Below are 17532 nucleotides of genomic sequence, written 5' to 3'. Positions count from 1 at the left end.
TGCAAAGCCAGGGTGGACTAATTTTTTTTCTTTTTTTTTTTTCGGAGCTGGGGACCGAACCCACGGCCTTGTGCTTGCTAGGCAAGCGCTCTACCACTGAGCTAAATCCCCAACCCCCAGGGTGGGCTAATTTTACAGAGTCAAGCCCACAGAGCTATAGGGAAAAGCACCATATACTCACTCTTGCGGTTTTTCTTTCTGAAGAGACTTGCCTTGAAGGGAGATTGAGTACTTTTCCTTGACCTCTGCTGACAGGTGCAAGGGAAATCCCAACCCATGGACAAGAAATTAAACCAAGACATGAACACAGGAGTTCTTTGGTTGCAACAAAAGAAAACAAAAACAAAAACAAAAACAAAAACAAAAAAAACAGCTCCCTGGACTTTAGGAACAAAAACCCAACCCAGACCACAGTCTTATGCACATGGTGTTTTTCACTTAAACAATTCCCCCACAAATGTTCCATGTGAACATAAAGTGGAGGGTGCCTCTCTCACCACATTGTCACAGAAACTGTCTTGACTTTTGCCTTAACAGCCTTTTTCTTCCTAGTGATCATGCTAAGGACCTAGGTAGGGGTTTGAATGAGGATGGTCTCCGTAGGGTCCTGTGCTACAATAGTTGATCCTAGCGGGTACTGACCCTAGGATTGGGTACTGTGGCCTTGAGAAGAGCTCTATCTCTGGGGCTGTGTTTGAAGGGTTCAAAAGCCTAGGTCATTCCCAATGACTCATTCCCTCTCTGCCTCCCAATCGTGGACCAATTCCTTAGCAGGGGGAGCTGAAACTAAGAGGAAGTGGGTGCTGAAAGGATCATTCAAGCTCAAGGTTTGGGTTAACCAAATGTAACACACTGTCAAGATTGTGGCTCCATGGTCATTCCTGTAGGGTGAGAGCCCACGGTCTGTCCATGGTGAGGTTCCTGTACTGCCCTGAAATCCAGCCTAGCTTGCAGTGCTCATGTACAGGTTTTCCCCGTGTACCTGCAGCCTGGGTTCCTGGTTTTCCCAGACAGTGACATCCTTCACCTCCATGTGCATAACTCCAGGAACTCTCCTCTGTAGTCCTGCTACTTCTCTGTTGTACCCAGGTGAGCTTGACCATAGCAGGGCTCTACACACGTGTGTTAAAGCATACTTTTCATCTCTCCTTAATGTTACTCCTTAACACCCCAACACCTTTCTGTTGGAGATTCAGCTCATGGCTGCCATTATGAAAGGGCTCCAGCAGTGAGCTGTGTGCCTAGCCAACGGTTATGTAATATAATATCTGTAGCATCACTGTCCAACCCCTACATTCTGAGGTAATGTTGGTGACAGATCAAATTAAACTAAAAATAACCCAAAGAACTGTCATACTGGAAGTCTGCCAGAGAGCACTGGTTCTCTCTAGATGTCAGCTGAGGTGGCAGAACATCATCAGAGGCAAAAGGTTTTGCAAAAGGAAAAAGTTCCTTAGTATTAATAATATTTACTCTCCTTGATTCTTTGTTGGGGCCAGAAAACTATGGATTCAGGAAAATTAATACCTGTTTATTAACAGTGTCCACTGGGTATGTGTGGGGAGGGGATAAGGTAAAGGATTTATTGCTAGTGCTCCCTTTTCTGGCCCTTGTCTGCCTGAGCTCTTTGTGAACTAGAGAGGAAAGGAAAATAATTAAATTTTTGTACACAGGCAAATTTGCACATACACATATACATTGATACAAATACATTCTAGCCCAGCAATCAGTCTCAACGCCACAAGTATTCATGCATGCTTGCATGTATACACATATACCTACATAGGTACATATGAACAGACAGACATATACATTTGGATGGAGGGAGGGATGGAGGGAGGGATGGAGGGATAGAAGGATGGAGGGATGGATGGAGGGAGTGTTGGAAGGTTAGAAGGATGGAGGGATGGAAGGATGGAACAAAGCTCCCCAGTGCAACCCCACCATCTTTATTTCTGTTCTCTGGCATTTTCATAGATAAATGTTGCACAGAATGGGAGTGACAGAAGGATGTAGATACTGAGTTGCAAGCAGCTCTGTCCCGTAAGAGCGGTATAAACTCAAAGCAGCTCTTCCCCAGGGGCCTGCATCGCCATATTGCACACCAGTGGCTTTACTGCCAACATGAACTAGAATGGTTTTCCTGGATCACAGATTTCTCCCAAGTCTATTTGTGCTCTTTGTGGTTGGGGTATGAAAGCTCATTATATTTCTTATTATACAGCCTTTACTAAATATTATGAATTGGGAATTGGAACATTCTATTCTTGATTATGTATCCCCAGGAAACCAACTAAAACCATCTCTTAAAACTTTCTTCCTAAGATCAAATCAGGAATTCAATAAAATCATTCTTCATCTGAACAGTATTGATTCATGAAGTCATCTTTAGGTTGATCTGCAGGAAATCTGCTCAATGGGGTGGGTTAAAGCCCAAGGATTATTACACTAATTCCATAATGAGAGGAAAGGCACAGCACTTGCCAAAAGCAATCCCGAGATGAAGTCTCTTTGAGGCCTTGCATCTCACAGCTCAGCCATCTTAGTTCAAGCAGAGAGTGAGGCCTCCTCCAGGAAGGCCACCTGCTAGCCTTAGTGTTTCCTAAATGGCTCCTGACAGGACTTTACAGTTTATTCCTTGCTTCCCATCCATTCCTCTTGCTTTCGTACATGAACTTTCCTCATTTTCAGGTAGGATACCTAGGAAGTGGACAGATTGCTTGGGATACGTCTATCTCTGAACAAATACCTCCAAGATCCAACTTGATAACCCTTATCTGGCATTCTAAGTAACTGAAAGTTTCTACCCTGAAGTAGAAGTTTCCTGTCTTCTCCTGCTTGGCCTCTTAGTATGGTCTTTGAGAGAGGTCAATTCTGAGAGGTTGTTTCATGACCCCTACCACACATGCACACAGAATGAAGATCAAGGAAAAAGGATGACCAAAGTGTGAATGCTTCGGTCCTTAGAAGGGGGAACAAAAATATTCATAGGAGGAGATATGGAGACAAAGTTTGGAGCACAGACTGAAGGAATGGCCATTCAGAACCTGCCCGACCTGGGGATCGAGCCCATATACATACAATCATGAAACCCAGACAATATTGCTGATGCCAAAAAGTGCATGCTGACTGGAGTCTGATATAGCTATCTCCTGAGAGGCTCTGCCAGAGCCTGAGAAATACAGAGGTGAATGCTGGCAGCCAACCATTGAACTGAGAATGGGGTCCCTGTTGGTGGAATTAGAGAAAGGGTTGAAGGAGGTAAAGGGGCTTTCAAACCCATAAGAACAACAATATCAACCAACCAGAGCTCCCAGGCACTAAACCACTACTCAAAGAGTACACATAGACAGACCCATGGCTCCAACTGCATTTGTAGCAGAGGATGGCATTGTTGGGCACCAAATGTAGAAGAAGCCCTTGGTCCTGCCATGGCTGGACGCCCCAATGTAGGGGAATGTCAGGGCGGGAAGGTGGGAAGCGGGGGTGGTTGGGTGGGGCAAAGAGGGTAACATTTGAAATGTAAATAAAAAATATCAAAAATTAAAATTTAGATATTATTTATCCAAAGATGAATTACATGTGTTTATAGCTGTTTTCTCTAACAAAGCACATGCTCTTCTACATGATCACATACTCACTAAAACAGGCACATGCAAAACACATAGCCTGTCACTTTTATATTTAGTTATCAATTTGAAATTCATAGTTGAAAATTATCATTTCTCTCTAAATTTGAACATGTCCTTATTGCCATAAATTCAATACATTATAATAAAATATAACAGTGTTCTATAAAAAAAAAGATATGCAAGGAGGTTGAGCATGGATCTACCACTTCAGCCAATCCTGTGTGCCCTAAAGAGAAGGGCCAGTGAGCCCAACTTTGGCCTCCTCCATATTTGGCCCTCAGGTGTGCATGGACCTTTGCCCTGACACTAGCAAGACACAAAATGAAAGAAGTTGCCTTAGGGGAGCCATGTGATGGTAAGAAGGCAGGCAAGTGCAGCCTGGACTTGCTACTCTATTTCATCACCAGTTCATCTTCCGAGGAAGCACAAGGAAGGAGATCATGGAAATAGATTGCCACAGGGACCTGGAACATTTCAGTTCATGTCTCTAAGCAACTAGAAAATCTAATTCAGCACATTCTCCCCCAGCACAGACCCCAGAGATGAGGTCTGCCCTCTATTGAAGACATTAAGAGACATCCATCGGACATAAATTGGAAGAAATATTTCAACTCTGACCCATCCAGATTGAAACATTATAGACATGGCTTCAATTCCAATGAGATCTTTGAATCCTTGCAAAATAATGTGAGAAAATGATGGGTACTTATTTGATTTTAAAAGAATGGGTACAAAAGGGGTGTGAACACACACCTAACACTTGAGCCAAGCCTGTGAGTCTATGCTATATGTCACTCACATCATCAGCACATCACCCCATCCCTGATGCCACTAAAGAGAAGGGCCACTGAGCTCAAATTTGGCTTCCTCCAAATCTGTCACTCAGGAGTAAATGGGCCTATTGCTCTAACACTATCAGGACACAAGATGGCAAGAAGTGCTTCCATTCCTACCAAAAGAGCCTCCAAGAGCCTTCCAAAGAGCCAATTTACTGCCTGTGCCTTCTATTCAGGAGCTGCCCCATGTGTCTGCAGCAAGATATCAGAAGAGGAAATGCCCTCCCACCTGTGGAAGACTCTGAGAAGGAAATCTCATCTCCCTCTCAAAATATTGGGTGCTTCAAAACACTGCGCTAGATTACCAGGGCTTGCCTATCAAGACTCTGGTGCTTCCTGAGGGCACCAAAGACAAAGACCCACCATTTAATCTTCCTAATGTGGCTCCTCTGAAAGAGGCAGGAAGCAGAACCAATGACAGTATAGACAAACATGTGATGCCGCATCACAAACGTGACATTGGTCACTATACCATCCTATATCTTTAGCCTTTTGCAGTTTCTAGTTACTGAGTGTCCACCAGGAGGAAGCTTCTTTGACCTGACCATGAATAATGTTCCCCTGCAGGGGGAGGCAGAAGCAATGAAAACATTCAGGCAGACAGTGTCAGCCATGAAGTACTGCCACAGCCTTGTTATTGTCCGTCGAGGCAGGAAACCCAGCTCTCCCTCGGACATGCAGAGGGTAATGTGGATTATATAATAACCTTTGTCCTGGCCATCGAGTGCAAACAGAGTGGGAACAGAGCTTGAATGGCCCAGAGGCATAATGGGGCAGCCATATGCTGTCGAGGAAGCAGAGGAGTGCATCTGGACTTCCTCGTCCATTTCCTCACCCCTAGGTATGGCTCCTTCAGAGGAAGCAGGAGACAGACCTAGATAAAGGGTTGCCAAGGGAACCTGGGACAGTCCAGCTCACTTTCCTGGGCAGCTTGAAAACATAATTCACCATGTCCTCAGAGTCCCCCAGGGATGAGGCCCTCCAGTGAGGACACTAAGAGATATCCACGGGGCATGGAAGTGAAGCTAATACCACACAGCGACCTATCCAGATTAAAACAATAGAACATGCTCTGAAGCATGGGGTTTTAGGTCAAAGGCATTTTAGTTTTAAAAAAATTGCACAAGAGACTTTAGCATGGATCTATATTCAAGCCTGTGATACCATGCCCTATGCTACCCTATCACCAGCACATCACTCTATGTCTGGCCTTCCATAAAGAGAAGCGCTACTGAGCCCAAATTTGGCAGCCAGTGCATCTAGCCCTCAGGAAAGCATGAGACTATTGTCCTGACACCATCAGCACACAAGATGGAAAGATGTGCCTCATGACTGCCATTGCTTCACACTGTCCCAAGAAGAAAATTTGCCTGTGCCCTCCATTCAGGAGCTGTGGCTGCCCCATGTGTCTGCAGCTGGATATCGGAAAAGGAAATGTCCATGGCCACCTGAGGAAGACTCTTGACATGGAAATCTCACCACCCCAGAATATTGGGTGCATCAAGAGACGGTGCACGAGAATCAGGGCTTGCTTTTCTCCAGACTCTGTTAACTTCCAAAGGGCCCCAAAGACAAAGACCCAGTATATGCCTGCCAAATTGGATCCCTGGAAACAGGCAGGAAGCAGACTCATTGAAAGTGTAAAAAATTACAGGATGGTGCATCACAACCTTGTTATAGTTCGACACGCCATCCTAAATCATCAGCCTCTTCCGGGTTCTAGTAACATCAAAGTATCTAGTTCTGAGTGTGCTCCAGGGGGAAACTTCTTCGTCCTGACAATGGAGGACGGCCTGCTGTAGGAGGGAGAGGCAATAAAAGTATTCAGGCAGATGGTGTCAGTAATACCACAACCTTGGCATTGCCTATTGAGATAGGAAACCCCAGCTTTTCCTCAGAGATGAAGAGGGTAAAGTAAAGGTAACAGAATTTGGCCTGGCTATCAAGTACACACCCAGCATCTTCCTGAAATGGTCACGTGGGAACAAGAGCTTTAATGCCCCAGAGGGTTTATTATAGCAGCCATGTGATGGCAAGGAGGCAGGCATGTACAGTCTGGGCATGCTACTCTATTTTCTCACCACTGGGTATCACCCCTTCAGAGGAAGCACCAGGAAAGAGATCATGGAAATAGATTGCCTTGGGGACCTGTGACATTCCAGCTCACGTCTCTGAGCAACCTGAAAACCTAATTGATCAGATCCTCCCAGATCCCCCAGAGTTGAGATCTTTCATTGAAGACATTAAGAGACACCCATGGGACATTAAATATGGAGGAAGTATTTATCCAGAGTGAAACATTATAGACATGGTCTGATGCATGGTTTTTACATTTCAAGGAGTTCTTTAAATCCCTGCAAAATAATGTGGTGAAATGATGGGTATTTACTTGATTTTCAAAGAATGGGTACAAAAGGGGCTTCAATGTGTATCTAACACTTCAGCCAGGCCTTTGATTCTATGCCCTATGCCTCGCACATCACCAGCACATCCCTCTGTCTCTGGTCTTCCAAGAAGAGAAGGGCCAATGAGCTCAAACTTGGCTTCCTCCTCATCTGGCCCTCAGGAGTAAATGGGCCATTTCCCTAACACTGTCAGGACACAAGATGGCAAGAAGTGCCTCCCTGCCTTCCATTGCTTCACATTTTCCCCAAAGGAAGAGCTGATTTACTGCCTATGCCCTCCAGTCAGGAGCTATGGCTGCCCAATGTGTCTGGTGCAGCATAGCAGAAGAGGAAATGCCCACGCCACCTGAGGAAGTAGCTAACAAGGAAGTCTCACCACCCCTCAGAATATTGGGTCAAGAGACTGCATAAGAGAATCAGGGCTTGCCTGTCAAGATTCTGTTGCATCCAGAAGGCACCACTGACAAAAACCCACCACATATCTTCCAAATGAAGATATGTGAAAGAGACAGGAAGCAGACCCAAGGAAAATGTAGACAAGTATGGGGTGGTGCATCACAACCTTAACATTGGTCACTACACCATCCTACATCATTAGCCTTTTCCAGTTTCTAGAAACATAAAAGCAGTTCAATCTCGTAACTGATTGTGCTCCATGATGAAACTTCTTTGACTCGATAATGGAGGATGGCCTGCTGCAGGGGGAAGAGGCAAAGAATATATTCAGGAAGATAGTATAATGTATAATGTACTGCCACCACCCTGACATTGTCCATTGAGACATGAAACTCCCACATATCCCCTGAGATGCAGAGGGTAATGTGACTTTGTCCTGGTCATCAAAGGCCAATCCAGCACCTTACTGAAATGGCAGTGTGGAACCAAGGGATTTAATGCCCTAGAGGTCATACAATGGCAGCCATATGCTAGTAAGGAGGCAGATAAGTGCAGTCTGGGTGTGCTACTCTATTTTATCACCACTGGGTGTCACTCCTTCAGAGGAAGCACCGTGAAAGAACTCAAGATAAAGATAACCAAGGGGACAGCTCACTTCTGTGGGCAACTTGAAAACCTAATTCACCATATCCTCATAGTTCTCCCAGAGAAGAGGCCCTCCAGTGAAAACATTAAGAAACATCCATGGGTCATGAAAGGTGAAGTAAATAGTACAAATGTGCCCTATCCAGATTAAAACAATATAGTCATGCTCTGAGGCACGGGCTTTAAGGCAAACAAGACCTTGGAATCACAGATCATATGAAGCTCAAGAAGAAGGAAGACCAAAATTTGGATGCTTCATTCCTTCTTAGAAGGGAGAACAAAATGCTCACAGGAAGAAATACAGGGACAAAGAGAAGAGCAGGAACTGAATAAAAGGTCATTCAGAGACTGCCCCACGTGGGGATCCATCCTATATACTGCCACCAAACCCAGTCACTATTGCTGATGCCAGGAAGTGCTTGCTGACAGGAGCCTGATATGGATGTCTCCTGAAAGGCTCTGCCAGAGCCCTACTGATAAAGATGAGGATAGTTGCAGCCAACTATTGGACTGAACACGGGACCCCAATGGAGGAGTTAGAGAAAACACTGAAGTAGCTGAAGGGGTTTGCAACCTCATAGGAAGAACAACAATATCAACCAGCCAGATCCTCCAGAGCTCCCAGGAACTAAACCACCAACCAAGGAGTACATGTGGAGGGACCCATGACTCCAGCCGCATATGTAGCAGAGGATGACATTGTCCAGCATCAATAGGAGGAGAAGCCCTTGGTCCTGTGAAGGCTCATTTCCCCAGTGTAGGGTAATGCCTGGGTGTTGAGGTTGGAGTGGGTAGGTAGGAGTGGGAGCATCCTGATAGAAGCCAGGGGAGGGGGAGGCGGTATGGGAGAGGAGGAAAAAGGGATAACATTTGAAATGTAAATGCATAAAATATCTAAGAAAAATCAAATTAAAAAAGAGAGATATCCATGGGTCATGGAAGGTGAAGTAAATATAGCAAACGCGACCTATCCATATTAAAGCAATACAGATATTCTCTGAAGCATGGGCTTTGAAGTCAATGGGATCTTGAAATCCCAGCAAAAAGAAGTTTGATGAATTGATGGGTACATATATTAATTAAAAAAAAACATAACCAAGAGGCTTTAGCATGAATCTACCACTTTGCCCAAGCCTGTGATTCCATGTCCTAGGCCACCCCTCACCATCACATCCTTCTATCTCTGCTTTTCCAATAAGAGGAGGGTCAGTGAACCCAACTTTGGCATCCTCCACTCTGGGCCTCAGGAGAGCATGGGCCTGTTCCCCTGGCACTATCAGCACACAAGATGGCAAGAAGGGCTTCCATGCCTGCCTTTGCTTCACACTGTCCCAAGAAGAAGAGCCAATTTCCTGCCTGTGCCTTCCATTCAGGAGCTGTGGCTGCCCCATGTGTCTGCAGCTGCACATCGGAGAGGAAAGGCCCTTCCTGCCTGAGGAAGACCAAAAAGGAAATCTCATCTCCCCCTCAGAACACTGGGTGCCCCAAGATGCTTGGCAAGAGAATCAGGGCTTTCCCCTCCAGAGTCTGTGATGTCTGTGATGTCCCAAGGGCTCCAAAGACAAAAACCCACCACATATCTTCCAAAAGTGGCTTCTGTGAAGGAGACAGGAAGCAGAACCAAGAAAAAATGTAGACAAGTATGGGAGGGCGCATCACAAGACATTGGTCACCACCCCATCCTACATCATCAGCCTCTTCCACTTTCTAGAAACATCAAAACAAGTTAATTTTATAATGGAGTATTCTCCAGGAGGAATATAATTTGAATTTGCTGCAAGAAGAGAAGATGAGGTAAAGAAAATATTAGAGCAGATAGTGACAACCATAAAGTCTTGGCAAAACCTTGACATTTTTCGTCAAGACATTAAACCTGAAAACATTTTGCAAGATACAGATAAAATATGAAGCTAATAGAGGAGGATTTCCAAGTTGTAGATCAAAAGTTCTTATCAATATACCCGTGTCTTCCAATATAAAAGAAACATCCCTGCACCGGGGGCATTCCTTGAAACGGCATGTGTGATCCAGATGTGGTACAACAGGAGGCCACAGAATCATTTCACCCAAGTCTAGCTTATTCAACCAGTGGGTTTACAGACGTGCCGTTCTCGAGTGTGCATGTGGACTCTGGTGAGGACTCGTGATGCAAGAGCAGACGATCCCAAAATGCCGGACCCAGCTCCGTCTTCATCTTAGAAAAGCTGCACCGCTGGGTATCAACCCATGCTTGTCCTTGTTGAGGGTCATAAGTACCCCAAACAGGGAGGACCATGGAATGGCTCTCCCTTAAATAACCTTCCTCTTAACAGTCCCAAATGTTATTACATACTCAATAGATCATTAAGTATCTAATGGCTTTGACTTCTCAGTGAGGAAATGTCAGTGCGTTTGATCCTCTAAAGCAATAGCTACTAAGGTCTGCGTCTTCCTTCCTTTTGCTGTAGTAAGACACCATGACCAAGACAACAGACTTAGAAAAGTGAATTGTAATTCAGACTCATAGACCGAGAGTCTACTGTGGTACAACAACGCCATTGTGAGAGGAACAGCTGAGTGCTGACTTGGTCCACAAGTGGGAGGCAGAGAGGGAATGAGTCATTGGGAATGGGAATGGTCTGGGCTTTTGGCACCTATAAAACCAACCCCAGGGACACAGGTCTCCCTCAAGAAGCACTGCCTTACCCTTCTGACAGCTGTGGCAACTAGGAAGCAACTACAGAAGCACCTGATCCTCATTCAAACCCCTAGGTTGGCCCCTAGCATTATCGAAAAGGAAGAAAACGTCCCTGAAGGCAAAAGTCAAGACAGCCACTGTGCCAACATGGTGAGAGGGACACTGCCCATTTCTTGTTCCCATGGAGCATTTGTGAGGGAATTAAAAGTGAAAAAGGAACACCATGAGTATAAGTCTGTGGTCTGCTTTGTGGTTTGGTCTCTATAGTTCAGGGAGATCCTATGTGCCTATCTTGGTTTACTATCTAGACCTTGTGTTGGGATTTTCCCTGGACCTGTCAGCCCAGCTCAAGAAGGAGCCCAGGCCTCAACCTCACTTCATGGTCAACCTCTTCAGAAAGAAAAACCTCAGGAGTAAGTATATGGAGATGTTTCCTATAGTTGTGTGGGTTTGACTCTGTAAAATTAGCCTACCCTGGCCTTGCAGGGACCTGACAGCCATAAAAGTATGACCCAGGAAAGCACAGAGAAGCATCTGCCTTTGTTTTGATATCGCTGTTCTCCAGCATCTGAATTCTACTCTCAATTTCCATGTCATGACAACATCTACTTTTTCTTAAAAACATATAATTGAATGTTCATCCTGGCAGGAGAACCTTGCTAACTGTGTGAAGAAAAAGCACAGATACCATCCAAACATATGACAATGGCATTCAAATACTGTCCCCAAAACAAAGCCCAAACCGCCCTCTCATGCACACAGGAGTGTCAAGTGTTCGAATTTCTTCTTGCCATAAAGACTGGGGTGGTACCCTGTGAACCTGAGCACTTCAGTGCCCCAGAACTTGTTCTGACAGAGTCATACAACCATGCAGTTGGGTGGAGTCTGGGCAGGAAGCTCTCTGAGATGAGGGCACAGGGCACCTCCTCTGCATAGGGAACACACAGGGTGAGCTGCAGGCCTAAATCCTAACAGGGAGCCACTCTCTGCTCAGCTAAAACCCCTCATGTACCAACTTTTGACAGTTGCCCCAGAGAAGGCACCCACTAGAAGATATTCAGAAACTCCATGGTTCACCAAATATGAGTGAGCAAAGTTCACAGACTATTCCAAGTGAGGCCTACGCAGGCCACACCATCCTAGCCCTCCATGTTCTGTGACTTTGGTGTGACACATATCATGTGTGCATCTGTGCAGAAGAGAGAGTATGAGGAAATAATGGGGACACACTTAATACCAAAGGTCATGTGATCAACTTGGACTTGGCTGTAGGACGGTCACAATTTCCTCTCCTTCAGTTTTCCCCATAAGGAAGAAGCATTGATCCTGTCAGTGTCTGTTCAGGACACTGCACAACAGCAGCTGCCTGAAGACAGTGCAGGGGGCAAACGTGTCTCCAGGTTTTCATTTTCTTCTGTTGTCCCCTGAAGGAGAGCCCCAGGTAGAGCCCAGGACCCAGTGTTCTTCTGTGGTTGTCCCTTGTGTGAGCTTCAGCAAACTCTCAGGAGCCCTTGCCTTTTGGGCAATACCCTGGCTGCAAACAGAGGAGCCATAGAAGAGGCAGAGGAGAGAATGGAGGCTTGTCTGTCAGGGTTCTTTACAGACTGCAGCTTGAAAGAGTTCCATCCTTGAACCTTCCCCGGATTGCACTGCTAAGGCCCTCACACTTGGGAACAGTGTTATACACAGGCCTCCTGCAGGGAGGCAGGGACAGATTGGTTTCTCTAGAATAGGACTTTAGCATGGGCTGAAGTACAGATAGAGAGAAGTCCCTGTCATATGAGGACCCAGAGAATGGCAGACTCTAGATGTGTTTGTGCTCATCCTGTCTGGTTCCCTTCTGAGCCATAGTGAACAGGGCAACCATGAGCCTGGATGTCTGAGGATCCCTGCCTTACATTGACGGATCAGGCAGCAGTCCCCTTTTCCTTGTTCTGAGGAACTTTCATGATGGCAGCTAGGGTGGCTGCCCCAGTCTCACTTCCCAACATCAGTGTGTGAGCATCCATGATTCTCCCTGTCCTGACCGTCATTTGTTGGCCTTGGTTTCCTTGTTACCAGTCATGGTGGAAGGGGGCCTGTCACCTCAGACACCTTTAATTCCCTTCCGGGATGGCAAGGATGCTGAACACTTGATGAAGTGTCTACCTTTGTGGGTCTTCTTTTGAGGGCAACCCCAAGTATTGACTAGATGCCTTGGTTTTTGTTGTGTGGGTATTGGATCCTGCACCAAGACAGAAAACCTAGCAAGGTTGATGTTGGTTCAAAAATTAAACTGCAGGAATTCTCCCATAATTGAGAACACTAGGCATTAGTTCCAATTCAGACCAAGGTCTATCTGTCTCAGAACAAATGACTAGGACATTCCACTAGGAGGACATTGTCACTTAGGGACAACACCTGAGGCCCTTTTCCATACAAATAAAGCATCGTAAGATCTCAGGTTGGTCCAACTGGAAGCATCTATCCCTGCATCCCACCCCACCTCAAAATGTTCACAAGGTCCTTGTCCACAAGGAAAAGGTGCATGAGTTACTTCAGCAAGAATCATCTGAGAGCATCCGTCTTACTGACCTGTAATACTCCTTCGAAGGCTTTTCTCTCAGGAAGCTTTCCTTGTTGGACCTGGGCCCCACCCAGCAGTCCTGATGGAGGTTTCCCTGCAGCTGCTTGGCTAGCCTCTGTGGAGGCCATTGGCGATTAATCTCAGCCACATCCTGCCACTCCTCATCCGCTCCAGCTCTGACTCTGGTTTCTAGCTGCCCCTTACATCTTGCCCCTTGCCACCAACTCCAGGGCTTCGAGGGAAGCAGAAGAGGTCCAGTAGTCGGCCATCCCTGGTTTCACCCTGAAAAACCAACATTTTGTCTTTTCTGGCTAGGCCAGAGCCTCTCAGGGCCTTTCCTTCTAGGAGGCCCAAGTAAGGATCTCATGTCAGATTTGCCCTGGTCTAGAGACCAACAGTTTTATAGAGTTCAATGAGTTTAAAATATCACCTGGATTTAGATTTGACAACCATTTTTCTGTTTCCATATTTTTCATTTCTGCAGGGTATCTATTTGCTTTGGTCACTTTTCCTTGTTGTACAGTTTTAAATTTCACACGAGCCCACATGTTAAGTCCTAAGCCCATCTTCTACCTTACCCATATCACTTTCAAAGTCCTAGGCTTACTTGGCTATGTGCTAAAGTGTGCTGTGATTTTCTGAAGCATTTCAGGTCTTATCTTTGTGATTCTGATTCATTTGGAATAATCTTAATGTGTGGTCAGAGCAACTTCAGTCTCTCATAGATGGACATTTGGTTTTCCCAGCACCAGTTGTTGACCAAGGTGAGCCTTTTTGTGCAGATTTCCATCACCACCTTTGTGTAGAATTAGACGTCTCTTACTGTGTGGGATCGTTAGATAATACACCCAAGGTCAGTGATCTGTCCGTGTGTTTCTGTGCCACACCACTGTTTTCCATTCTGTGGATGTGCAGTTTCTCCAGCATGGTGCTCTCTTCCTCTTCTTTTTTTCTTCCTTCTCCTCCTCTTGCTGTTGTTCCTCCTCCTCCATCTTTTCTCTCTCCCTCCTCATCATTTTCCCCTTCTTTTCTTCATTCTCCACCTTCAGCTCTTCTTTTGCTTTCTCTTCCACTTCATATTTTGTTTTGTGTTGCTCTGCCTCTCCTGACTCGATATGTACACCAGGCTGGCCTCAAACTCAAGGTCTGCCACCGCTTCTGCCTTGCCAGGGCTAGAATCTATGGCTTGTATGCCTAACAGGACTGCTTTCTGCTTACTTTGGCTGATGGAGGACATTTGTTCTTTGATAAGATATGATTCTTGTCTGTTATGAATATAACTGTGATCTCAGTGTGGATGGAGGTTTATTAGTTGATCACTTTCACCAATATAGACATTTTACAATGGAGACTACCTTAATCAGTACACTCAAGATGTTTTTGCATCTTCTTTAGTTTCTACAGGGTCTGAACTTTTTCTTTATATTATATGTTCTTTCGGTCTTCCTGTTGGGCTTATATTTGTAGTTTTTCTTTCAAAAAATTATGAATAGGGTTGTTCATTCCTTTCTGCTAACTTTGTAAATGGTTTATGGAAATGTTAGCGAATGCTGACTTTGGGTTCAGGCTCTTGGGGATGGTCCCCATAGTTTGTACTTGAGCATGACTGATCATATAGTCACGTAGTGACATGGACGGAATGCCTCCATCACCAAGGCCTATGATCATGCTTGTGATTCACTTTATTGATGATGCGTGTGGAGGCTGAGGGAGATGGTTAGTGCCCTCAGTGTTAGGCAGATGGGCCTCAGTTGCATAAGAAAGCAAGCTAGACATGTGCCTGTGAGCCAACCTGTAAGCAGTGTTCACCTTTGTGTTCTAGGTCAGGGTCTTGCCTAGAGTTGCAAATTTGGGTATACTCAGTGATGTCCTGTGACCAGGAAATGTAAGGGAAATATTTCCTCCCTATTTCACGTTTGGTCAAAGCATCTTTTTTTTTTCTTTTTCTCCTTTCTTTCTTCCTTTCTTTCTTTCTTTCTTTCTTTCTTTCTTCCTTCCTTTCTTTCTTTCTTTCGACATAGTGTGGCGTTCTATGTCTTTTTAACTAGATTTTTTTAAATTTACATTTCAAATGTTATCCCCTTTCCTGTTTTCCTATTCATGAAGCCCCATGCCATCCCTCCTCCTACTATGAGGGTCTTCCCCCACCCATCCCACCCCCTTCCCATCTTCCCGCCCTGATATTCCACTACTCTGGGGGGTCCAACCTTGGCAGGACCAAAGGCTTCTCATCCCATTGGTGCCCAACAAGGCCATCCTCTGCTACATATGCAGCTGGAGTCATGGGTCTGTGCAGGTGTACTCTTTGGATGGTGGTTTAGTCCCTGGGAATTCTGGTTGGTTGGTATTGTTCTTATGGGGATGCAAACGTCTTCAGCTCCTTCAATGGAGACCCGGTTCTCAGTTCAATGGTTTGCTGCTAGCATTCACCTCTGTATTTGTCACGCTCTGTCAGAGCCTCTCAGGCTCCTGCCAGCCTGCACTTTATGGCATCAGCAATATTGTCTGGATTTGGTGGCTGTATGTATATGGGCTGGATCCCCAGGTGGTGCAGGCTCTTAATGGCCATTCCTTCAGTCTCTGCTCCAAACTTTGCCTCCTTATTTCCTCCCTTGAATTTTTTGTTCCCTCATCTAAGAAGGACTGAAGCATCTGCTTTGATTTTCTTTCTTCTTGAGCTTCATGTGGTCTGTGGAGTGTATCTTGGGTAATGTGAGCTTTGGGACTAATATCTATCAGTGAGTGCAAGTGTGTTATTTTGTAATTGGTTTACTTCACTCAAGATATTTTCTAGTTCCATCTACTTGCCTATGAATTTCATGAACTCATTGTTTTTAATAGCTAAGTAGTACTCCATTGTGTAAATGTACCACATTTTCTGTATCCGTTCCTCTGTTGAAGGGCATCTGGGTTCTTTCCAAATTCTGGCTATTATAAATAAGACTGCTATGAACATAGTGGATCATGTGTCCTTGTTATATGTTGCAGCATCTTTTGGATGTGTGCCCAGGAGTGGTATAGCTAGGTCCTCAGGAAGTACTATGTCCAATTTTTGAGGAACTTCCAGACTGATTTCCAGAATGGTTGTACCAGCTTGCAATCCCACCAGCAATGGAGGAGTGTTCCTCTTTCTCCACATCTTTGCCAGCATCTGATGTCACTTGAGTTCTTGATCTTAGCTATTCTGACTGGTGTGAAGTGAAATTTCATGGTTGTTTTGATTTGCATTTCCCTAATAACTAAGGAAGTTGAACATTTCTTTAGGTGTTTCTCAGCCATTCAATATTCCTCAGCTGAGAATTCTCTGTACCCATTTTAATAGGGCTATTTGATTCTCTGGAGTCTAACTTCTTGAGTTCTTTGTATGTCTATGTATATATATTGGATATTAGCCCTCTATCAGATGTAGGATTGGTAAAGATCTTTTCCCAATCTACTGGCTGCCATGTTGTCCTAATAACAGTGTCTTTGTCTTACAGAAACTTTGCAATTTTATGAGGTCCCATTTATCAATTCTCAATCTTACAGCATAAGCCATTGGTATTCTGTTCAGGAAATTTTCTCCAGTGCCCATGTGTTCGAGGCTCTTCCCTACTTTTTCTTCTATTAGTTTGAGTGCATCTGGTTTTATATGGAGATCCTTGATCCACTTGGAATTGAGCTTTGTACAGGGTGATAAGAATGGATCAATTTACACTCTTCTAAATGCTGACTTACAGCTGAACCATCACCATTTGTTCAAAATGCTATCTTTTTTCCACTGGATGGTTTTAGCTCCTTTGTCAAAGATCAAGTGATGACCACAGGTGTGTGGGTTCATTTCTGGGTTTTCAATTCCTAAGCCCGATAAACAACTTCAGCAAAGTGGCTGAATATAAAATTAAATCAAACAAATCAGTAGCCTTCCTCTACTCAAAGGCTAAACAGGCTGAGAAAGAAGTTAGGGAAATTTCACCCTTCACAATAGTCACAAATAATATAAAATACCTTGGGGTGACTCTAACCAAGCAAATGAAAGATCTGTATTACAAGAACTTCAAGTCTCTGAAGAAAGAAATTGAAGATCTCAGAAGATGGAAAGATCTCTCATGCTCATGGATTGGCAGGATTAATATAGTAAAAATGGCCATTTTGCCAAAAGCAATCTACAGATTCAATGAAATCTCCACCAAAATTCCAACTCAAATTTCTAACTCTATGAATTAGAAAGCAATTTGCAAATACATTTGAAATAACAAAAAAATTTCAGGATAGTGGAAACTATCCTCAATAATAAAAGAATCACCATCCCTGACCTCAAGCTGTATTACAAAGCAATCGTGATAAAAACTGTCTGGTCTTGGCACTGAGACAGGCAGGTAGATCACAGCACCTT

The sequence above is a fragment of the Rattus rattus genome, chromosome 4 (assembly GCF_011064425.1).
Source record: "Rattus rattus isolate New Zealand chromosome 4, Rrattus_CSIRO_v1, whole genome shotgun sequence".
Classification (NCBI taxonomy): domain Eukaryota; kingdom Metazoa; phylum Chordata; class Mammalia; order Rodentia; family Muridae; genus Rattus; species Rattus rattus.
This window is presented reverse-complemented; position numbering follows the sequence as displayed.